Here is a 25,333-nt window from a genome sequence, read left to right on the forward strand (position 1 = left end):
AGTTTAGACATCCCAAAGGACAGCCAGTTTTGCAAGTCAGTCTAAATTTAATCTTGAAGGTGATGAAATAAAATAGAGGGACAGAAAAAGTTCCCATTACCAAATAACTTGGGCTGGATGAAGAAAAGTGTGAACAGGGCAGTGACCTTAAAGTTAAACATCCCTGACAGAAGTCAGCTGCCACACAAAGAGGGGATGACTTCCTCCTCTTGAGGATATCTCCTCTTTTTGAGATTCTTAGCTAGCGAGAAATACTGGACAAATTTCTTTGTGTACCTAGAAGATACAGTTTAACTACAAAAAGGTACAATTATTTCCATTCATCTCTATCTCCAACAATTTTTTGATAGTGCAAATGGGACAATAGAGGAAAAAAAGCTTTCTGCGGTATGCATGCATTTTCTCAGTCTTGATTGCTTTGCTGGGAGAAAGAGGAGGAAAAAAGAGCCTATGATGCTTTTGCTGTCAAGCCTACACCCATTTGTCAGTCTTCCTCTTGTAGGAACAATTTAATTACCCAGCTTTGTGCTACTTGTGCCTACCAGGTGGAACCAGGAACTGACAGCACCTGACAGCACCACTGATGCTCGCAACAGACTCATACTGGTCTTCCTTATTTTTCATTCTGCTATTGCACAACTAACTCCTAGTCTGTGATGTGTTGTAAAGTTATGACAAAGCTGTGAGTATCGTAGACCCTGGGCTAACTCTCCAGAACCATGTTAGAAAATATACTCAGAGTTTGCGTAAGGTTATGATAAACAGTCTTTCAGACACCAGGGAAATGTTTCCACTTACCTGATGCAAAAGTAATTACCTAAATGTTAGGCTAAAAGTTGCTAGTAAAGACCATCAAAATGATCTCGGAGTGAAGATTAAAACCAGGGTTTCCCCAAATCCACAGATGTACTTCTTTAGAGAGTAAGGGTACAGCAAGCCTGTGACAAACACTACAGGCTTCCTACAGAACGAAGGCCATGTCTGAGAGACCACCTCAAGAAAATGGAAACCAACACTGAAAGGACTAGACAGAACAGTGAGCAAACTGGGATAACACACATCCTTGACTAAAACTGCAGTAATTTCGGTCACTATCACTGTATGGGTACAGCCTACCAACCACTAGAAGAAACTGTAGGCAGGATGCTGATAGGCCAATTTGCCTCTTGGGAATACAGCTCCTTGAAGTGGCAATGTTGGCATTTCTGAGTTAGTACACAGCTTGCTGCTTCTACAGTGATTGGAGGGAGAAAACTGAACAAGTTTTTTTATGAAGAAAGAATATGTTCTTACATCAATTTTTCAAACCAACGAATAACTCATGAAAAACAAAACCAAACCCACTCTACGTTCCTGCTAACTGCTCAGACCAACAAGGGGCACGGAGAGACTCTGCAAGCTGCTGGGGTCAAGTATAGCTTTATACCACATGAAGATACTCTTTACAGCAAGCAGCTCTCCAACTTCTTCATCCAAAATGCTTGTGGGTTTTATAAAACTATAGTGGACTGTCTCTTAAAAGAGCATAATGAAATCTTGCAAACACTTACCTAATCTGAATCATTTGATTTTAAGCCTGACAGTCAGCCGAATCTATTTAAAGAACATCTCTCACAGTAGAAAAAAAGCAGCAGAAAGCCATTGGCTTTGAACTGCAGAAGGTTCAGTGATGGTGGAGGGATGGAAATTTATACCTATTCAAGCTCAAGTGGAACCTCTTTGCTTCTTCCCGATTGCCTGCAGGTCTTTCTCCGTGCTTACAAAGCAGTCATTTCTGCAGCCCTTCCTGAAAGAAGGGCATCAGCTGATAAACAAATGTCTTCTGTGCAAACTTACGACCATGTAGACTTTTGTTCAAAATAGTGGAAAAGTATGTCACTTATCCCACAGAGCTACTAAGAGAGAGTAGGGTAGCCGTGTCCAGATTTTCATAAAGCAGATAAGAGGCCAGTTGGCTCCTGAATAATCAGAAAAGCTATTAAACCCCATCCAATAAAGAGCTGTAATACAACATGACAACCAGGCAAAGGCAAATTACAACAAAAAATAAATAAAAAAGCCAAACACAGCTCCAAATATCTAAAGCCAGCACTACGGCCTTTTCTGATTGAAAACAACTTAACCTGCAAGATGATCTAGAAGTTTCTGGAGGAAAGCACCTCTTCTTAGAGACTGCAAGTTATAAGAGCACAGTGTGGGATAATGGAGTAATAAAGGGCTTCTGTTCAAAGACAAACAATGAGAGAGATGAGGTCAGAACTAGAGATGCAAAGGCCATGTTATTTACTTTGTGTGGGGCTTATTGCCAAAACACACTTCACTCCCCAGATAAAACTTTTACTCATATCAAAAATGTGGTATTAATAACCACTGACGTCGTGCATCATGGTACTTTCAGCAGATGCATTTGCTTGTGGAGGTTACAGGGAACGGAGGCAGATGAGCCCACAGCTTTGTGTCCTACTTCCAAAATCCTTCGGAAACAGCTGCCCCCTTTTCTGCAACACAGCCCAAAGGATCTGTTATCTCAGTAACTTTTCTCTGAGAGTTGAAGAGGGAAGGAATATATGTAAAATTAAGAAAGTCTGCCCATCCTGAAGAAATTCAAACCATTTCAAAACAATCTGCACTCCCTTCAGATCTCCCCTTCACAGTTGCCCAGCTCTTTAAAACTGCTGTATAGATAATAAAAGCCTGCATCTTAACATACCTGGATTTCCGAAGCACTTACCCTGAAGTTTTGCATTACTTTCTACGTGAAATCTAGGTTTATTCTCCCAAGCCTGTATTTAAAAAACACCCTCCCTACCCCTAGGCTTGGTGCTGGACATTTCACAAGGAGGAAAGGTGGGGTGAATCCAGCTTTTCATCCCACTCCACAGAGGACTTGTGGAGTTCGGATAAACGGGGAAAACATGGCAGCTTCAAATGTTATGCAAGTGCTCAGAAGCAGTTAAACACCACCAATCAGTCCTGTGTAACACAGAAAATCACAACAAATAGGAACAGGGCAGCTGTCAACCATATGGTGAAATGGAAGGTTCTGGTTCAATTCTAGCAAACGCTCAGCCAGCCTCCTGCTGCCAGTTTTTCCCCTTTCCAAATCTTCACTTTAGCTCTCCAAAGGAGAGCTTCAAGACGAATTCAGTACTTGATTCAATCTCCAGATATAAACAAACATTTTCATTACAAAAGTCTCTATTTTACAGCCATCAGCTACTGCAACAAGATTTCAAGGCCCTTCTTCTTCCTGTGCCATCTTACTCGCAAGAAAATAATCTCATCTCTCTTCCAATAATTCCACTGACCCAAGAAAAACAAAAGTTTTCTATTTTGTCTTAAAAATTCCAGCCCAACAATGACTGAAGAGTTCTTAGAAGCTTTCAGCAGCAGTCAGTATTTTTCAGCAACATAAGGCTTAATGACTGACAACTTTCAAAATCCCTGAAATCCTGCTGCCATTCTTTTCCTGACCTTGCAGACTTTGACTGCTGAACAGAAAAATTCTTCCTTTTCTATAACAGCTACTTGTTATAACTATGAGTTCTCCTGTCAATCTTCACACCCCTTTTCTTCCTTAGAACAGAAGTCAGCAGCAATCAACTCGCAAATCATATGCTGCTCACATTACAGCACCACAAACCCCTCTGTTTCATTAAACTCTATTTCATTATACCTTGATTTCAGTAATGTTTGAAACAACTGAATGTTTTAATACACACGTATTCACATAGAATAAAAGCCGCAGGTAAGCAAGAAAAGGATTTTGCAATAAAACAAGCAAATAGAAGAACTCCAGCACCATTAGTATTTCAATTCAAAGGAAAGACAACACAGACTAAGAAGCAGCAACACACTGAGAGTAGCAATAGACTTGGACCACACAGATGGACAGCCTTTGGGTGGAAAAATAGGTCTTTCCAGCGATGTGTTAAGAATCTCAAGAGTCAAATCCTGCAATGCACTATTCTCTCCAGGTAGTGCTCAAGGGAAAAGACAACATTCAGGGCAGAAACCAGTTTCCTCAACACAGGCACATAACAGACTTTCTGATACCACTGGCTCATGAAAACCTCCACAGGGGGTAGGCAGACACAATTCCCACCTTCCTCATGATCAACAGCTGGGGCCAGACAATATATTTGATAGTACCATAAAAGCATTTACTCCCTTCCTCTTTATTCTTAGCTCAGGATATTACTTGGTATTGAAATAACAGTTATAGCTTATTCTCAAACTATTAATTCCCTGTATTTTGTGATTTATCTATACTACCATTATCATGTATCAAGATGGCTTATAACATACACGTTCTTGCCAGACTAATAATTTACCAAGGTGCAAAACTAAAGCAATATAGGGAAACTCGTGCAAACAAAGCATAGGCAGAGAGAGTAAAGAACAAGCGAGCAGCAGTTTAAGGTGCCTATGCTGGGTCCCAGTATTAAATGCTTACATAATTTTTTCCTGCCTTGCTAAAACTGACAAGCAGGAGTGCTGCTGCACCCCAGAATATTATATAGATTAATACTTCTATATAAAAATATAAAACCATGCACCCAGCATCCACGACATGCTGATTATTCGTCTTTTTTTTTTCAGCAGTCATCTGTGCTGTACAGCTATAAATAACACTTCAGCAGAATCACGAGTATGCACACACATGCACAAGCACTTAATAATCTCAACTTGGGTTTAAGATCATTACTATTTAGTTTTAGAGGAATAAGCACAACTAACAAGAACAGGGAAACTCATTTTTGCTTCATTTGGCTTTGTAAACAGAAGCCTTTTGCCACAAAACCCACTGAAGACTTCAGAACCTGAGTAGGAAAAACACCTGCACATACCACAACAAAAAGTTTACTGAATCAAAACATCCCTATCCAACAGCAGTTAATAGCATTTGGGAAGAGTAAACCAAACAGGTTAGGAAAACCATACCACGATACCATACACCTCAACAACAACATGGAACAGATGAGCAGGGGCAGTAAAACTCACAAGACTCATTTCTTGTTTTCTGTACAACTAGACCAGCAGAAGAAAACATCTGATCAATGCATTTAGGGAAATTACAGAGGAGAAGACTGTGCAAGCTGATGAGGGGTTTCGGGGGGGGGAGTGGGGGTGGGGTGGTGGTCTCCTTTTTTAAATAGGAAGTAAACAGACACGACCAAACCTCAAAATTATACATCCCAAACTAGCACATGGTGCTCCTCTTGTCTCCCAGTAGCAAATAAAGCGTTGGCAATGTGCTGCCGTGGCTTCCCTGTGGCTTCTGCACCCCAGCACCAGACCTGACCGACTGGGCCATTGCTGGCTGAGCTGACAGCCACAGACATATTCTGCCTCTCCTCAGCTGCAGCCCCAACCCATCGTATGATCTCATAAAGTGGCCGTTCTGCACGGCCCTGTGTGTTTTAAAGAGGAAAATGACAACTGAATGCACAACAGTCCTGAACTCACAGCTAAACATCAGATACAGGCAAGGTCACGTAATGATTCCTGCAAACACAGACAAGGAGCCCTTGTATGACAGGATGTGCAGCTACCACCGTTACTTGAAATTTTACTTTCATTGAGAAGCCCCTTACAAACAGACAATTTACTCTGCTTAAATTCTTCTGGTATAAGACATTCTGAAAGATGTACTAGAATAAACATTTTGGAGAACAAAAAAAATCCCTAATATATTTTTAATCAAGCAGTTGTAAAGAAAAAGAAATCTTCAAATCTAGTTCAACCTATTTCACTGTGAAATTTGGAGTAGATGGCTAAAATAGGAAAAAGGTACTTTCTTTGATTTTCATATACAGTATACTTGTCAGAAATAAATTTCAGAAATTTAAACATTACACATAGTATACACAGATGGAAGTTTCACATGTGCAAAGCAGATTGCATCCTATAAACAAGTTTTCTGAAATACAGATCGTTCATTTTATGTTAGAACTAAAAGTAAGGTGAAGCCATAAGATTTGCATATGAACTTTCACAAAACTCTGGCCTCTTTGAATTTCAAGTCTGAATTCAAATTTCTAAGTTATGATTCAAATAGACTATTTATGTAAGTCTTACCAGATGCCACCATAAGGAACTACTTCCATACTGATTTTAAAAACTTATACAACTCTTTCCTTATAGACTTTAATATCTTAAAATCTCAGGATCTGATGGGAAAAAAAGCTGCTGTTCATTGTGTGAAATGCAGAAACAATGATACAATTACCTTGTATCAAAACCAGGCTTATGGAGATGATGTTATTGTTTTCATTCAGAAAGGTTATTTCATCTTCACCAGAAAAGTACTGTGAAACTACCAAATGCAAAAGGGATTATTTTGTGTCCTGCCGTGGCCTGGAGAGATCCACAAAGCATGAAAGAGACTGTTGTTAAGTACAAGCAGGCTCTGTCCTAATGGGTCACAGAAGCAGAAGCTGTGCAAATGCAGTATAATACAAGCTGAACAGACCAGTTGGGTGTTGGGGTAAGAAAGAGACGAATGATGTCAACAGCTTTGATTTATTTTTTCTCTGCCTGGCGATGAAATGACACTACTGAGTGGCACCAGAAGCTCCCTACAAAAACCACCGCAAGTGCTCCAGAGGAGGTATATACCATGAAAGGATCCTTTCCATGTTATTTGTGGGTTGCTCACTGGCAGAAAAAGACCATGAAGAGGTAAGTTCACAATTCCTCTCTTTGCAACTGGAAGACACCTATTAAATACAAAATTAAAACAGAATTCTGTGGGTGCCCAGGGAAGTTATAATACATTTAACCAACTGGTACATGTGGAAAGGAAAACACCCTTAATAAAACTTTTTGTTGCTGCTGTTATTATTTTAAAACAGAATGAAAAAGAGCAAGTTTGAGAGTATGTACACATGCCCCCATATGCAAAAACAAGGCCTGGCCTGACAGCACTGCAAAGAATCCAGCCAACAACAAATGTTAAAGCCACTGAGTTTAACACTGGAAGAGCAGCTAGAGAAAACAACAGCCTTGCTCAACTTCAAACAATAGGATTTCAGCCCGGACTGTAAATAAAAGGATGCTTACTTCAGAGATTTAGTTTAATTTCTTTTAGCACAGGTTCAACAGTTTCAATGCTGCTGAAAAGCAAGCAGCTACTTCTGTTACTCTCCCAAATCTGATCCTGCACTGATGGCCGAAACCACTTGTGAAACTAAAGACAACATGCGTTTGGCAGTAACCACATTCCCTCACAAAGGTGATTCCCAGGAGTGCTGCAAGGGTAAACACAAAGGACTACACACCTTCAGGTTTACTCCAGACTGGAACACAAGAAATTTAGAAAGCACAGCATCCTAAACTGGTATGTTATACTCTACGTACTCGGTTCATCTTTTTTTCCTCCCCACCATAGACAGAACTAACCAGCCTAAATTGATGTGTCTCATCCCTTCAAGCAGAGTTCCTCAGGGAACGGGGCTGGAGCACAGAGAAGCTTTGGGGAAACGGTCTCCAGCAAGAGACGACAGTGGCTCTAGGGGTTCTTCCACTCCATTGCACACAACAGGGAAAGGGGATGAAACTGGGTCTCAGGATGATATCGTTTACGTAAGTGCTTGATTTCTGGCTTCTAATTATGTGTGTGAACCTGTAAGAGTGAGGTTGTGCCACGTAGCACCTCTGTAGCCCCATCCTGCCCTGTTTCCCTTGGAGAGGTACCATGGGTGTCCAAAGGAAAGGGCTCCAGGGACTGCAGGGTATGGCTGGCCTTAGACATGGCACAAAACTTCTGATAGACATTTTGGGGCCACTCAGTGACTGACAGGCTGGGAAGCAGAGACATAGAGGGCAACAGGAAAGTTGCACACAACCTTATTTTCTCTTCCTTAGTTCTTTGGAACTTTCTCTTAAAAAAAAGCACAACACCAAAACCAAAATCTGTAGTACTTATTTAAATAAAATTTGCCTTTTTTGATGTTAAAATTCTTTCAGTCTTTTGGAAGCTTACCACAGAAGGGTTAGACGCATCTGCCTCTCGGATCTGTGGAGGACTCCATATCCTGCCATGGCAACCCACAGTGTTTTCCCAAGGCTTGCTTCTTCCCACAGCCCCCAGTTCAGATTACACAGCCGCCCCCACACCAGCACCTCCTGGGGTTGGTCACTGCTCCAGGCGTGCGCCTCCGAGCATTGTAACTCTGTACAATATAACTTGTTTTCCCCAGAATTCCCCAGACAATACGGCAGTGACACAAAAGGCTGCTGAAGGGACTTTTACCTTTGACTGAGAGGGTCTGAGGAAGATTAACAATATGGTACAGAAACAGATAGAGATCCAGAACATCAGCAATGCAATAAAAGCAGAAAAAGCAAACATTGTCCTCTTTAAAAGTCCTCTCCCTCAGAATAGCCAGCCTTCAAGGAACAATCACCTGACATCTGGGAAAATGTAAAATGTAAAACGTATCCTTATCAAGAAGGGTTACCACACCACGATGGTATTTTCAGTCACGTTGTTACACCACAATAAATGCTTTGTTGAGAAATCAATTACAAAATTTTCCTTCAATACTAGAAGAAAACATTCAGACGCACTGTTACTATTATTATTATCCATTGCTTAACTAGCATTACAACATATAACACTTCCTTGTAACACACCTGTCAGGGAGACAGGAAAAAATAAGAATATTCTATCCAGATTAAGAGTCTAGGCATCCTTCCTCTGTGATTAAGAAAATAAAATAAATCATACACATGTGTGCGTGCATGCACACGTGTGCAACTAAGTAGCTAACCCGGAAAAATCTTACATTTCTGGTCAATCGGGACTAAAGTCACTCTATTTGAGGCTAAACTGCTCTGAGCTTGAGCCAAAATGTACAGTATTAGAGGTGTTTTCTTTGCTAGACTACAAGGAAATTTTTCTGGCTTTATAGCATTTTCATTTTTTCCCAGTCACCTCAAGTTCTCCAATTCCAACGTTCTCTGGTGACCCAGGTACTCACCAATTAGGATAGCAAGAGTAACACACATCCTCTTTCCAAATCAAGTACCTTAGAAACTTAGAGAAAACCAGTGGAAATACGTAAATATTAACACATCAGTTAAAAAGATTATTATGATGATCCAAAACATCAGAACCTGAAAAGACGCAACTGTAAAATGCATGAAATTACGTGGCTGTGACACACTGTTCTTTGGGAATAGCAATAGTCTTGCAGCTTAGATCCATGGCAACTCCCAGGAGAAACAGCAACTGATTAACATCACTTGTCTCTTGGTAGAATCGAAAACTGTGTTGTACTGCAAAACCTTCCTACAAACGGTTTGTTCCAGCTCTCCTCATTTTGCTTCTTGATTACTAGAAAAACTCTTTTTTCTTGAATAAAAGTATACGAATATGTTTATATCTATTCAGAAGGGTAGTATAAGCATAATTTTCTCTAACACAATGCTTTGATTATATCCCACTATTCTGCCTTCCTGTGGTACGTCAGTCTCCCTGCATTCACTTCTAAGGGCCCTTGGGTCTAGCATAATATTGACTTTCCCATTTTTAAGTGCATTATTAAATCATGCCCCAAAAGTTGATGGTGCCAGCCTTCACCAGCCATTAGTTACATTATAAAGCAAGTGCTTCTGTTTTCTCTCCCTCAGAGAAGATGGAAACATACCAAAAACATCTACAAAACTATCTGGTTATCCTCCAAATCACTTCTTTCCTGCCAAGTACGGAGAAGCTCAGCAGCAAGGCAGCAGGTGTGCCAAAACCATTGTTCATCGTGACAGCCACCACAGTCTGCTTCCTTCGCTCCTCTGGCTGTTTGTCATGTCTCTTTGGCCTTGGATGGGGAACACTCTAACCTGGAATCAGCCTGTTTGGGTTTTTAAGACGCCTAAAACTCTGAAATTACTGACTGTAACCTATAGGTGTAACTACGTTACAAAGGAACATAAACCCCTGTATGCCCACCACAACGCTTCTCTGTTTGTCATAGAACAGCAAGAGGTTTCTTGAACTGCCAGTTTATAAGAAAAAAAAAAAAAGAAAAAAGTTTAAGGTTTCTCTAATTCCCACCAAGTACAGCGTACTGGAAGAAGGACCCATCACCCGAAACAGGATGTCTGAGTGTGACCATTTTATATGGACAAATGAACCCAAAATCTCACGGCCACCAAAGTCGGAAGGAGGGCACTCCCCTCTCCTCCCCAGTGCTCTGCAGCAAGCAGTTAACACCTCTGCTCTTTGGCTCACAGGAGCAAATTCAGCTCACAAAATTAGGACTTTGGGGTGTATGGAAAGAGCAGAGGGGCTTGCTTTATTTCCTACTGGTTTAGCAAGCTGCAACAGCTCATCGAGAAATTATAGCCAGGGCAAGGAGAGCAGGACTTCTTCCAGGTGCAGATCAGCTGAGCCCTGCCTCAGCAGACTATGATCAATATTCTCAGGGAGCCAAAAACATACTGGGATTACAAAGAAGTTATTCCTTAAAAAAAAAATTTGGAATGCATTTGAACAGGCAGAAGGCATTTATTATACTGAATGATGAGCAGTGGAAATGATACACAGATTATTCTTCCCCCCCTCTGGTGACAAACTCTAGAACCAGATTTATCATTTTGTGGAATTAAAACCTCTGCTTAGTATCACCATATGTATGAAAATAGTTTGTGGTTTTTTTCAAATCTACAAATTTAAACAAAGATGTACTTCACGTTAAGCTGAAGCAGTGAGAAGTATGGAACAGTAGTGGTAGACTTCCAAAATTCACAGAATAATTACCATTTATTTTGGAAACAAGACATTTTACAGAAGGCAGGGGATCAGGAAACCAGCCAAAGCAAGTTGACTTTCACAAATCAACACATTAAGATAATAAAAGAGCTCTACATGTGTTTTATACCTCATTTCATTATCAACTTTCTAACAAAGAATTCAACAAGTAGAGGGAAGCAAAACTGCATCTAAATTGTCAAAAAAGCAGTCCTGCAAGCTTCTGACTAGGTAATAGTTATATCATAAAGTAACAAGAATGGGAAATGAACTGCCAACATCCCTTCCAGCTGTGACAAGCCCTAATGTGAGAAGAGATTCTGACTGGCTTAATCTTCAGATTTATCATGGATACTATTAGTCAGAAGCAGCTATGACACCATGGACCAGAGGCAGCTTTCAACTTAGAAAGCACCTTTCACACAGGTAGCAGAACATAAATAAGATCTATATATATACAAAACAACAGCAGACAGCAGGACTAGAATATTGAAAAGCAAACTACTAATAAACAGAAGTGATACTCTTTCTTTGCATCTTGGAAACAAAGACAACTGAAAAGCAGCATTTTCTACCTTTCAGAACTTTATATAGGAGAGGATTCCTGTGACAACTTGGGATTCAATCAAAAAAACAGTCATGTCACAGCAGTGGTGACGCTGAATTAAAACAACAGATTTAAAAGTCAGAAAGACCTACCTTCAGAAGCCACTTTGTATTGCATGAACTCCACACTGGTATTGCAGCAAAAGATGGAGATCAGAGCGGGCTGGGAAAACTCTCAGAGGACTCGCTGCTAGAGTAACTGCTCTGAGTAATACTTGCATGGAAAAATTATTTAAGGGAGGAGGAAAGAGCTAGAATAGCATGGGAGGGGACAACCTGCTGTTTCAAACAATAGGAAGCTGTTAAAACAAAAAACAAGGGCCTCTCTCAGCACAGGAAAGTCTCATTTGAAAAGCGTTGCCCCCGCTGCCACCTACCAGGCAGGCAGCTCTGACAACAGAGATAAGGCCAGAGCCCTGGCCCCGATTACTGACAATTCCCTTTGGAAACAGGGCCAGGCCAGAGGGAGGAAGGTTTTCCAAACCCTTTTTATAAAAGAGACCAGACTGGGGGCAGAGGAGGGAGAGAGAGGGCTGTAAGGGATGACTTCATTTTACAGCAGCCGCCTGTCTGTGCAAGGCAGGGCTCCCCTCAGCACGACAAGTGAACTGCTGAGGTCCCTGCAAACCGTTTAGTTAAACACCAAGGATGCTTTCTCACAGGAGGGGTTGATAACCGGGAATGACATGTAGCCATTTAACAGAAAAAATGCAAAGGACACAAAAGATGGCTTCAGTTTTGATCCCTCGGTTTAGAGCCCTGCGGTTGCAATGCAAATTTAAAAGCAGTTTTTCAAAGAACAATTATTGCAGGACAATTCCTGGAACCATCCCCTGCGGTTCAAAGCCAGTGATACTGATCAAGGAAAAAAGAAGCTTGTTCAGAAAAACAGCTTCCTACCCCCAAAACTTCCCACAAGCTCAGTTATTTAAGCTCAGAAGCAGCATTACTACATTATTACTCCCAGACTCTCTTACAGTACAGCTCCAGGACACTGGTGCCATCCACATTCAGCATCAATTTGTTCTTCTAATATGGTCACATTCATAGCACAGACAGGGAGTCTTACTGTATATCCAAGACCAAAATAACTTTAAAGAAAACTTTGGTTATGTTACAAAAAACAACGCACACCATTGTCTTTCCGTCCTAGCACAAGGTACTACTAACAAACAGAATCAGATTGAAATATAATAACACTTTGGACCATACAAGTTATTGAAGATACTATCCCCACCGGGACCATTTACCTAATAGAAACAAACAATACAAAAGGGAAGCAGTAAGAATACAATTAAATTGGTTTGCCTTAAAAAACAATCCAGTCTTGCAGGATAGAATGGACTGAGCCAAGTTTTAACTACTTGTTTCCATAATCATAGAGTTTTGAGGAGACAAAAAAAAGGAGTTAGAACAAGAAAGGAAAAAATATAGTAAAGGCACAATATTCTAAGCAGTGTTTTGCCTCGTGATGCTTCTACATACATTTTTTTTCTTTTTAAGATTTAGATCTATGTGTCCAAATTTCAAATAAAATAATTTTGTAACGTGTACTAATAATGGCATAACAGTGAACAAAAACCAGTACATTGTTCAGTAAGCATGCTGGGCTCAAAACCTGCTCCACAGCTGTGTGTGGTTAAAGCAGCATGTTAACTCTGTAGCACTTTCCTCAAACAGCTTGTTTCAAGGAAGCCAAACCACTTAAAAGCACGGTTTGCAACACCATTACAGACCTTTTCCAAGCAAAAGCAATGTGCCAATCCTTATTTTTATCATAGACAAAGAGTGACCCAGTCTTCCAGATGTCTTGCACCATTACTTGGATCTGCAGGTTTCCTTTCAAATATCCATACAAGTCTTACCAAGTCCATTTGTTCAAGCAGCATTATGTCCAGGGCTCAATGACCTGAGGTTGGCAAGCACTCTTGCAGAGAAAACACTGGTCTCTACGCTCCCTTCCTCCTCCTCATTCCAAAGGACTAAACATTCCCCTTTTCTCCTCAGACACAAAGGCCACATACACACTTCTGTAACTCCACTGATTTCCTTGCTGACGTGGTGTGGACCAGTACTCCCAAAATGGCAGGAGCACCTAAATCAGTAATGCCAAGTTTTGTAGTGACGATGTTTACAAATTCCTATTTGCTTCAACCTCAGTTCCATCATTTCAGAACTCTTTCTCAGCTTTTTTCTAACATACTTCAGGTGACCACACATACTTGAGAAGTATGAATCAAGTTGTGGATGTTTTCAAATACCTCTTTTGACACTATTTTACACAGTCTCTCAACACGCAGGTAGTGGAGACTAACAGCTACCTGTGTAAACAATATCCAGTTCTTCAATACTTCAGTACATGAAGATCGCATGAAAATTATTTCTAGAAGCCCTCTGTAAAGCAAGATCAGTTCTGCTTCCACCACATCTAAAATTAAAACTTTTTAAAACCATACAGCAGCAAAGAACAGGTAAGTGTTTTACTACTAAAACAAATCCCTCTGCATCAGACAGAAAATCAGATTTCGCTCCCCACTGCTGATGGTCAAACTGTTGGGACAGCAAGCGGGGCTCCATGCCCGAACAGAGGCAAGGGGACACGTTCCCAGACAAAGCACAACAGCATGGGTGCACTTACAAAAGCGAGCTTTGCCAAACACACCACCTAAGCACCTGACTCGCCACCACCAAACTGAGAAAGAATTCAGAGCAATTACCACATTTCTGCAAAGAACAGGAAGAAAGAAGGAAAAAAAAATTAGTATTTCCACTCTTCTAACATTTCACCTAAATTAGGACAGCACAGCAAGCCTCAAACAGCTCTGGTCAAGTACTGCAGCCCCTAGGGCTACTAGGACCTGATAGCAATGCTAGCAATTATATACATACAGCCATCCACAGAGCTGCCTCAGACTGAAATGAGGCAGGAAAACCAGGCAAGATAAAGCAATAGAAACAAGACTGGAATATCTCTCTCTCTCCCTTCCTTGCTTTTGAGCTTTGGTTCAGAGATCAGCAATCTGAGAAGCAAATGCATTTCCAGACAACCCTATCTATTAGAAGCATGTATGCCTACAGCATACGTTCACGGTTGGCAAGATAAAGAGAGATTGTCTAAGAAAATGACAAAAGCATAAGTTAAAAAAAAATCTGAAGAAACAAAGTAGAGATGACAGAGAGCTGTAATAACCATTCTTTCAATACTGAAAACAGTTCTTTTCCCAATGCCTGCAGAGTCATATGATTTCAGCTTCCTTTTGCTGTTGCAGATCATGTAGCTTCCTATCCAGCAAAGGCTATGCTAGCCTTTCCCTTCACCTTCGAATAATTTTCCACCACAGCACTCCTACTCATAGAGCTGTAAATGTCAGCACATTTAGTACAGTTTAAATACCATATTGTCTACATGGAGAAGTTTGTCAGGAATAAGTGCTACATGGTCTTAACTGGCTTCAACAAAGCAGCTGGCTGCAGAAGTTCCTGCCCACCTTTCACAGGTCACTCGTTCCTGCTCTCATCTGATGCTCTCTTCTGTAGATGGCAGCCTGTGTAGGGCCACGTTACAAACTGCATCATGAAAACAATCTGTGTTAAAAATAACCAGAAAATAAAAGTATGAAGGGGGCTATTTTTATAATTTCAGTTATTCAGAATACAGAGCAGTCCTGTACTAAGCAGTTTTAACTGGCACAACACAGACCAGCAAACTACATGGGTTATGGGATTTTCTTCTATGAGCTTTGCCACCAAAGCTAAAATACCATGTAGACGCACTAATTCTTTGCACAGGTAATTACAGTGTGTTTTATGATACAGCTATGCCAACCTGACAGCTGCTACCAGGGTGGATCCATTCCGAATCACACGCCCCTTCTGCTCCCCTTAAGCTAACACTGGGCAGCCTGCAAAACGAGCTAGTATAGGGTGGTAAGTCAGCAGAGAACAACTCTACCAATGGAAATAAAAACGATATGGTTTTTTCATCAGCGCGCTCACTCAGGATTCAGAAAAGCAGGCCTGGTGAGCAATGCCTCTTGACAGTGTCCTGAAGTTAGATTCTCTTATCCAGATAACAAAGCTGTCCCTCCATCTGCAGTCAGATGGCTGTATGGCAATCAGTAACACGGACTAAAGGTGTGGTTTCATTTAACTGTGGGAAACGCCAGACCGTGTCAGTCTGTTTACTTTCCACGGCCTCGCGCTCCGGCTGCTTCCGAGTATTGCGTTGAGCTGGGAGCTGGTTGCATGAGCCACTTCAACCGAGAGCAGCCACGCCACATGCCAAGAGCAGGAGCACCCTGCCGAGCCCCACCAACCCACCCAGCCCTCTCCTGAAGCAGCCACAGCGAAACTGCACTAGGTTAACATCATGCTGCACTCCAGGAAAGATCAGTTAAAAAAAGTGCTGCAACACAAACCCCCTGGTTAATCGTTCCTAGCCTCTTTGTTTTAAGTAAGTGCATTCTTCTAGGACAGTGCTTTTTAGTTTGCAGTATGCATCCCCTGGACTTTTATGAAGTCTGAAAGCAGATGTTTGCCCTCTTCACTGAAAACCTTTGAGGTCAAAAAAGTTAAAAGTGAAGTGGATACAAAGCAGTGACCATCAACAATTTATTTTTTTTGGGGGGTGGGGAAGGTGGAGAGGGCGGGTTGAGGAAGATAAGCTCATGTTCCCACATCAGCAGTGCATTTTTCAAGAGGAGGGAAAAAAGCCAACAAAAATCTAACAACAGTCTAACAAACTTTAGGGCTATGTGTTCAAACGTATTAGGCAAACACATATGCTCTACTCAGCTGACCTTCTCCACATGGCAAGACAACTGTTTAAATACTGTCTTGGGGTGGGGATAGCACAGCAAAATTTTGATTTTACTTTATTGACACAGCCTGCTTTGGCAGGGTGGACACAGCCTTAAAGCCAAATAGACCCATATAATGAAAACTGATAAAAATCAATACTGTTTTGTCCCTTAGCATCTCAGCTATTCTTTTATTAAAATCAGGTTACCTAGAGCTATTCAAGTAGACTGTAAATTACAACATAAGCAAAGAGCTTTTTTTGCCATTCTTCAATATTTCTAAAGAATAACCAAACATACTGGTTATCAACAAAGAATCAGACATACTTTTTAAGACTATTCAGAGACTGGCTAATGTGAGACCAGAGTCTTTATGCCCTCTGCTTTCTTTCAGCCACCCAACTGCTCATTCTCATCCTTGCACAGCTCTTTCCAATACAGCAACACACACATTGTAGAGGCCACAGAGACAACCTGGTCAGGGTAAACAGCGGCAAGGGTAGTTTGAAGCCAGATCTGTTCCTCAATGCTCCCTACATAACCCCACATGTATTTATTGTGCAGGGTGGCTCGGGGTGGTAGTTCAAGTTAAGTTATTTGAGAAACCGTGGGCTGTAGTCTAAACCAAAATCTAAACTAGCTTTAAAAATAATCTTAGGAGCAGTGAAGTGGAAAGGATTCCTTAGTATATGAAGTCCAGATCTCTGCTATCAAGAGCACTATTGCCACAATTCCATTTCCAAACCTTACGGTTTGACAAATGAATCTGGCCCATTTACAACTTTAAGAGTAAAAACAGCTTGTATATACAAACAGTTTGTATACACACTCAATATTTTCCACTTAACTGAAAAAAGCTATCTTGTTTCTTATGCATGTGGACTACAAGGAAGACCACTCCCCATTGAAACCAGTCTTCCTCTTGGCAGAAGACTCAAAATAAAAAAAGAAATACCAGGAGAAAAAGAAAGCATTAGTAACCCGAACACATCATTATGAACATATCCTGCCAGCAGTTTGACTTCTTACATCTAGGAACTCTAACCCAGTGCCTGAAACTAGTTTCACCTGTAGCACTGGGAGGTCTGGGAGTCTACAAAAGAGCCAGGGTTTAAAGGTTACCAAACATGCAGGAACCAAAACACCACTCTTTACCAAAGCGGTACCTCCACAAATACCACAAATTACTGCATTTCTTGTTCCTACTACACTCCTAAAACCAATGCAAAACCAAGAAAAGCAATTCCATTGCATACTTATTCCCAGTGATGGCAAAACACAGTGCACTGCATTTAATCTATCCTGCTTTTTGTGACTTCCACCTCAGTGTGTGGACCAGAGCCAAAAGAACGTTTTATAAATATCCTATCAAAAAGAGATGGTAAAAGGTCTTCTTGACTACAAGTAACACACCAGGCTATAGATGCCTGTTAATCAAACAAAGCACTAAATTAAATTTCTTGGTCAAAGCACAAGCACATTCTTTGAAAGAATGTAATGCCATAACATGTCCAAAGCCACAGACAAGTTTCACGTTATCTGTGCAGGTAGAGCAGACACGCACACACGCAGTTTTATACCCTAAAAGGCACGGCACAAGATTTGTTCCCCTGGTGGAAAAGGAATTTCCTGTGGTTTAAATATGACCCTTGGACATTCAGGAATTAATTTACAGTTTGACTAAACTGGGAATCAGAAAATAACTTTTCCTATGCTAAGCACGCACATGGCATTGGGCCAGTGTAACTGGAGTGATAAACCCATATCCACTTTTCCCACTGTCATTAAGAATTTACACAATTTTGTGACCCTAAATTATGGCACCCAACCTGTAAACCTTGATAGGTCAGGATCTTAGCAACACTGTGGTCCTTAACAAAAGGCTTGCAAGAAAGTCTTGAGAAGTAAGATCATACAAGATTGCTTCATCTGCCTGCATCAAACAAAACCAATGCTTTTCAGGCTCTTATCTGACATTAAAAAAACGAGATGACAGGTTGGAGGTGGAAGATTCACTTTGGAAACTAACTTACATGAGTGTGAAACCAAAATAAAAGTAAGCTCACAAAAAGTTCTCCCTATCTATATTCTTTTGTCCCCTTTGATATTCTAGTTCTTCAGCTTTATTAGTTTACTTTTGTATCACTTAATTTAACAAGACCACAAAGACACAGTTATAGACAAAGTCATGAGGCTCATAAAATTTTATCTTACACCACTTTAAATTTCCTGCGCTAATTATTTTCCGTTGTGTCTTCTTTTTATTATTTGTCCTATGACTGAACCTTGGCAGACTGACATGCAGTCAGGATGTGTAGCATAGAACTCCCAGGAGCATTTAAATCCATACCATGATATTGAAGGGCTGAAAGCAAAAGTCAGTGATAGGGGTGATTTCAGGAATCATCCCAATCACGGGGCGGGGGGGATGAGGGGGATATAAATATTTTAAAACTATTATGAATTGCAAATTAAAATAAGTAAATCCTCTATGAAAATCTGCCATTAGAAGAAGGGGGAAGTAACAGCATTTCTTAAGTTATCTTTCTTTCCACCTTGAAATGTTTTCAAGTAATTTCATTAAGAAACAGTGGCTGTTCTAAAACTGCATGCACCTACAAAAGCTGTTGCAGATGCTTAAAATCCAGTGCCTTTTTCAACAGTGTATACAGTCACACATACAAGGGTGAGGGTTATTGGTTGTGTCACAGCCGGTGAAATGAAATTGGCTTAAGGTACTAAAATATCAACAAGGAGAGTAAGAGATAGCTGATGACTTCCAGAAGAAGTAATGACCTACTCCACAAAAACCTATGGAAAGTCACATCTGTCACAGTAATAGGTGCTGTAATGAAAAAATATACTTAGCAATTAAAGAGATGTTCAGGTAGAAAAGTAATTGACCAGATTTCACCCTGTAGCCTAATCCTACTATGTCCCATATTACCTACTTGTTCACCTTAGCCTGGCGCCCTACAGCTGCATCACCCCTCTGGACTACAAATCTGTTTCTAACAGAACACTGGTACTCTCTGACTAAGTATGTGAAAAAATAGTACCAATTAAATACTACAGTAATGTGACATTCACTCAGAGGTTCCTCTCCCCCATGTGTAAGGCACGCACAAAGCACATGTATACATTAACATACCTAAATACAAGGATTCCAGTGGTCTTAAAGCATGGCAGATTAACATATTTGACCCCTCAAAAAAAGCCCACTGTTAATATAAGTCAACTGGGACAATGCATATTCCAGGAAAAAGGCTGTTGTTGCCCATCTATCCATGCAGGATGCCCACCATGAAGAGCAATACAGAATACCAAGTAGTGTAGAACATCAGCAGCTAAATTTAGAGAGTAAAAACATCATCCATCGCATACTGATTAGATGGAAACACTATCAAGGCAACAGATGAAAGAAACCTGCAGAAAGATGGATTCATAGGTGTACATTCAAAACTAAAAATAGCATGTATCATAACAAATACATATGGCCATACATAAGAGTATTTTTCTTTATTTTAATGAGGAGTTACTACAGAATTCTGCTCTGTAGATTTAGAGACTAAATCTGCTTTGGAATCTAATGCAGAAATTAGATGTGGTAGAGATGGGCCTTTCCAATTCAAGACTTCAAAGGGAAGTCTCAGCCCGCATTCTTAACATAAGAATACCAGAGAGACCTTCCTGTAGTTAAGAGTCAAGCCTGATAAAGTCTTGCTTTACTTTGTCACCTCCTTCTGCTACCCAGAAAATGACAGATACCCTCCTGCCAGCTTTATCTTTGTGTGATAATTCCCTTGAGCAGAGAAATTTTTTCCATTATTTATTTCTGCCAATTTTAACTTATCTGATGAAAAGTAAACACATTAGGGCAGAAATTAGAACTGCAAATATACAAGTCTATTTAAATGAATGTTCAAAGAAAGGTTTCAATGTCTCCTCTACCTTTATTTAACAACAAAAACAAAAAAAAAAAACCAAACCCCAAAACCAACCAAAAAAACCCCAAGACCCACAACCAAAGCCATAATCAATACTTTGCCTTTCCTCATCAGAACTAGCAAATGCAATTCCCAGGCACGTGAAGATTTAAGTGGTGTAAATTCCATATGGGCTTGCACATTCCCCCCTAACTGGCAAAGGGCACAGTCATTACTCTTCTCCATACAGATGGGCTATAATCTTCTCATTGGCAAGGCAGGGAGAGCAGCTGCAATACACCTTACATCCCTCCTGTGCTCCAAACTCTGCTGTTTTGAACTGCCTTGATTTACCCAACTATCATGAGTTAAATTTAACATAGCACCTTCTACCAAGGACAGCAGGCACACAGCACAATTTATCACCATGACAAATAGAACGACTACTGTACTACCTGGTATTCACCTACCATTTCAGCAACAGTTTCAACAAGTAAATGCAAATGAAGCTTAGAACATTATGTATGCCTGTACAAAAAAAGCTAAAAATTACGTTTGCAAAGAATTAAACACCCTGCACGTTTTCCCAGCGTAGTCTGCTGAAGGAGAAAACGTTTCATTTGCATAGACAGCAGCCGGCGCAACACAGAATAAACCAACACCTGCTGCAACGGAACCGCACCGAGCAGCCTCCCCCCCGCCCTCCCGCTACCACCATCCGGCTGCGCTGAACACGCCTCAGCCCACCCGCCGCCCCCCGTCCCGTCCCGCTCGCTCCCGCCGCCGCGCTCCGCACCGCCACCTCCCGCGGCCGCGGGGCCCCGCCACACTCACCCAGGGAGCGCCGGGCCCGCCGAGGGGGGCCGGTGGGGGAAGCAGCGCCGCCGCCCCGCACACACGTGCGCAGCCGCTGCTGCCCCGTCCCGCGGCGCGCAGCGCGGGAGCGGTAGCTGGAGCCAGGGCCCCGCCTCCGGCACTATGACGTCACCGCTCCGGCCGCGCACCTGATCCCCGGGCAGGTCGGGCCTTAAAGAGGCAGCGGCGGGGCCAGCCCCGCCACGGGGAAGGTCGCCAGGCAGGAGCGGGCGTAACGAAGGTGGCCGCGCTCAGGCAACCCCTCGAGCCCAGGCTGGAAGCGGAAGGCCGGGAGCGCTGCCCGAGGCCTTTCAGCGCCTCCCCTCCACCTGCCGGGAGCGCGGGGACACCCTCCCTCTGCCCTCCTCCCCGGGAATGGTCATCGCGGGGCTGCTGCCACAACGGGATGTCCCTCTTCACGCATCCAAACGGCAGCAGTTTTAAGCACCTGAAGGCCACAGCTTTCCACCGTCACACAAAAAATGCAGTGCCAGTTGGCTCATCAGCGAAGGGAGGCTTGCCCGTTCTCAGCGGCACATACAGAAACAGATACACAACAACAACTTTACTGTCAGATATTGTATTTCTGCCACAAGATACCAACCAACTTAAGACAGCACAAAACTGATGCTGTTGAGTTTGTACCGTCAACACCTGGCAAATGAGACCCACTCAAAATGCAATTGGGACAAATCAAACCGTTACCACTATCCTCTTCCCTAATCAAAACCAGTTGTCCCCTTACCCTGCTCAGTGACCCTCTCCGCTAAGAAAATGCGCTGGAGGACAAGAGACCTTTAAATCAGTATCACTTCCACTCAGCTGGGCAAATAGCATTAAATGTGGAAGAGAGAATAATTAAACGGAAGCTACAAACACTAGAATTTCCTATTCAAGAAGCAAATTTGAAAAGAAAAAGGGTGATTCCTCTACTGTGTCATCCTTCTTATTTATATCTAATCCATACAGAAAACATTGTATTGCAAATACCCAGCCATGAAAATGCATCAGCCTCACTTAAAACTCAAGGACGTTGCTGGGAATCCTCAACCTGCAGCCATGCAGCCACACAGCCACTTTTTTCTTTCTTTCACTACTGTTAGCATGAAGTCATCAATCTTAATTACCACGTCCTCCAACTTTCAGGGCAACTTCATGCAAATCAATTAATCTCTGCTCCAATTCCTCATCTGTAAAACATCGACAAATGATACTTCCCCAATTCTCATCTATGCTTTCAGTGACAGTTCTTACTTTTAGCTATCAAAGACGAAATCATCATAGAGGAAAGTGTCACTCACTGTCCAAACTAATATCATACAGGTTTTACTTAACCTTCAGTAGATATTTCCAAACAATTATTTGATTCTGCAAAAGTCCCCCGTTTTTATTTGTTTCTATCCATGGGTTCCACCACCAGTTATACCAGCACTCATTAAAAACAGTGGTGGCCTTTGCAACTGCACCATTCCGAGCAGAAGATGAGACACAGCATTCTGGTTTGAACACAGGAACATGGTGAGTTATGCTTTAACACAATATATTACAGCCTCATACACAAAATTTTGCTTCTTGCTTTGGTAATAATGAAGATACTGTAAGAGATACATTTATTAAAATACCTGAATTACAGTCAACTCTCCTTTTCCCCTATACAGATTATTCTTTCATTTTTTTCCTGACATTTTTAGCCATTCATATGTCTAAAAGCACATTCTTCATGTTTAGACCCTTTTTTTTTTTCCCTCCTTGTTTTCTGAGTATTTGTAAGATCTGTGTTTCTGCTTTACTGAGGTTAGCTACCTCAGATTACTATAACAAATAATCAGGACTATCTTTCAGAAAATGGTGAGTGTCATGTGGCATGCTTTCTAAAATAGTTTCACATTCATGCTAATCTCAAACTGCACATGGACAGAAGTTATATGACATTATTTTATTTAAGTGCTTTAAAAAAAACCCTTTCAGAGTAATCTGAATTAAATTGACGTTGATGGTAAGCACCAATGCTGAACATTTTTAGAACTAGGGGATCTCATCCTCTCAGGTCTCTAGGCTATTACTCAAACACTAAAACATAAAGTTTCGTGCTTTTTCACCTTTTATTCTAAGCTGAGAAATAGCGTGAAACAATCAAAACAGTTATATCTACACTATAATTAAAAAAACCCCACTTATTGTCAAAAGCCAGGTTGTCAGTTCATTAGTGGTAGTTTCCACTCAGCATTTCATTTGCTAAAATTTGCAAACAAGCAGCGGGATTTCATTTTGAAGTATATTTAGAACAAATTATCTTAATTATTTATAGTATTAAATGTGGAATTGAAATACACTTTTCCCTCAATAAAAATAATTTTAATAATTTTTAAATGTCACATTAAAAAAAAAATAATCCCTCGGTTGATTGTAACCCATCCTGTTTGGTGCTCTTCTGATCACTGAGCTCCTACCCTTACAGAGACAGCCATCCAACTTCAGTTGGAGCCTGGAAGTCGGCTCTTCACAGCTGACAGATCGACTATTGTCTGTAGCATGATTGCAGCGCTACTGCTTACCCGGACTATTGTGTTGCCTTCCTGTTGCCTTCCCCTCGAACCAACTACTACATTAAAACTACATATTTACACATAGTACCATTCAACATGTTGAATATTCAAGACAATTAAAATTACAGCTCTGTTCTGTTTTGCACCGGGAAAGCACAATAAAATAACTTCTAAACCTTATTTTATGTAAAGAGCACTGGATTTTTTTTTCCCCAAACCTCAGTAGCCTAAACAAATTCAGTGCCCTTTTAGCACTCTAAATAAATTCAGTGTCATTTAAGAGCACTTAGCCACTAAGTTTCTAACATAGGACAAACTTCATTTACTTCTATTGCAAGGAGACAGTTCAAACTCCACTTTACAGTGAAAGTGGGTGTATGTGTCTCATAGTCCATGTGTAGGCACATAAAAGGTCTTGCATCGAAATACTGCTGAAGGGTAAGAGAATAGTACAGTTTAGCATGGTGGTCTGTGCTCACGAAAGCAGAAAGGACTAGAGAATTCGCAGTATCTAAAAAATTTACACAGGACTGACTGACTTGTTAGCCTTCATTTTTCACATCAGTCACCTATAATATTTTCAAACAAAAATGATCTTACAATGAAGATGAGCCACATCCCATTTTGTAAGTGTATCAGCACTCAGTGCTGTGTTAAGAATAGACCTTCCTCCACTTCCTTCAGAACCGAAACCTACTATTCAAGCTTTAGACTTTTTGAGACATCTCTAAGTTGCAAGTTTGGATTTTAATTCTGCTAACAGAGTCTGCGTAGCACCACACTTTAACTTACACTTATAAATCAAGCTTCTATTTTGTATCCTTATGTAATTCAACAAATACTAGGTACTTTAAAAGGACATCCAACAACCTAATCCAGCATTCCATGGTGATAGCCATCCTTCTTTACAGAATAAAGCAAAGCAAAAGTAAATTTGTTGGTCAAGAGTAAGTTAATTATTATCTTCATTAAGTCAAGCACAGAAAGTGCAACCATAAGCAATAAGACAGCTGGTCTGTGCTTCCTCAGTAGATTTTCAAGTGCAGCGAAGCAAGGTAGAAGCCTAGTTCCATGAAAAACTAAGTTATTTAAGGCGTCCATATTCCATCTCTTTAAGAAAAAATAAAGCAATCAGTTTTCCGATCTACCTACGGCTTTCAAAAATAATAGGTAAGATAAAACATGAAATTATCCATTGACCAACAGCCCTCTGGCATGAGCTCAGCACTCGGCTCGGCAGCATCGCAGCACTCCCAAACCCCAGGCATTCTCAACTACATCATTTGAACTGCACCAAATGCTGGTTTTGCCTCGTACACCCAGAAGCATCAATACCGCTTAGAGCTGGTTGATGAGGTTGCAACATCTTGCAGCTTCTATACTATGGTATGTCTTTTATTATACATTCCTCCTACATACTAGTCTCATCCTTCCAATTCCAGTGGCACATGCTACTGGCATTCTTTCAGAGACTTAGCATTTTTGGCATATTTTTCAAAAATTATTTTATCACCGAGTATTCATCGGCAATAAACTGTGTTACTTTGCATTCCACTACAGTCCTCCTATTTATTCCAAATATCTATATCAAACTGCTGGAGTCATACAGCTAGGTCTAAAATTTTCAATTTAAAAGCAAGCATTTCTGGCTCCAGTGGTTAAAAGGAGTACCAGTGAAATAAGACCAGAGCCTGAACAAGCACAAACCATGTTCTCCCACATGTATTTGTTTGAAAATTTGAAAGCTAATTATCAACATTTAAATAATCAATGTCAGCAATAACCTCCCTTGCAGATAATATGAAAATGACCATCCAGCTAGGAAAGCAAGGTATGTGATGAAGG

General features: G+C 41.0%; 1 protein-coding gene across 6 annotated transcripts in view; it reads right to left on the bottom strand.

Moving 5' to 3' along the window:
* USP54 (ubiquitin specific peptidase 54) overlaps nt 1–25,333 on the bottom strand; it is a 104,183-nt gene that overhangs the window by 58,513 nt on the left and 20,337 nt on the right. For 3 of the 6 annotated variants that reach the window (XM_063337491.1, XM_063337490.1, XM_063337486.1), the window contains exon 1: nt 20,922–21,073. The exons of 2 other annotated variants lie outside the window; for them this stretch is intronic. The gene's annotated coding sequence lies outside the window, so the exon portion shown is untranslated. Of the gene's footprint in view, nt 1–11,455; nt 11,557–20,921; nt 21,074–25,333 lie in introns of those variants that run through there. One more of the 6 variants, XM_063337488.1, reaches the window with a different exon arrangement.

This window comes from Chroicocephalus ridibundus, chromosome 6, assembly GCF_963924245.1.
Source record: "Chroicocephalus ridibundus chromosome 6, bChrRid1.1, whole genome shotgun sequence".
NCBI classification, from domain to species: domain Eukaryota; kingdom Metazoa; phylum Chordata; class Aves; order Charadriiformes; family Laridae; genus Chroicocephalus; species Chroicocephalus ridibundus.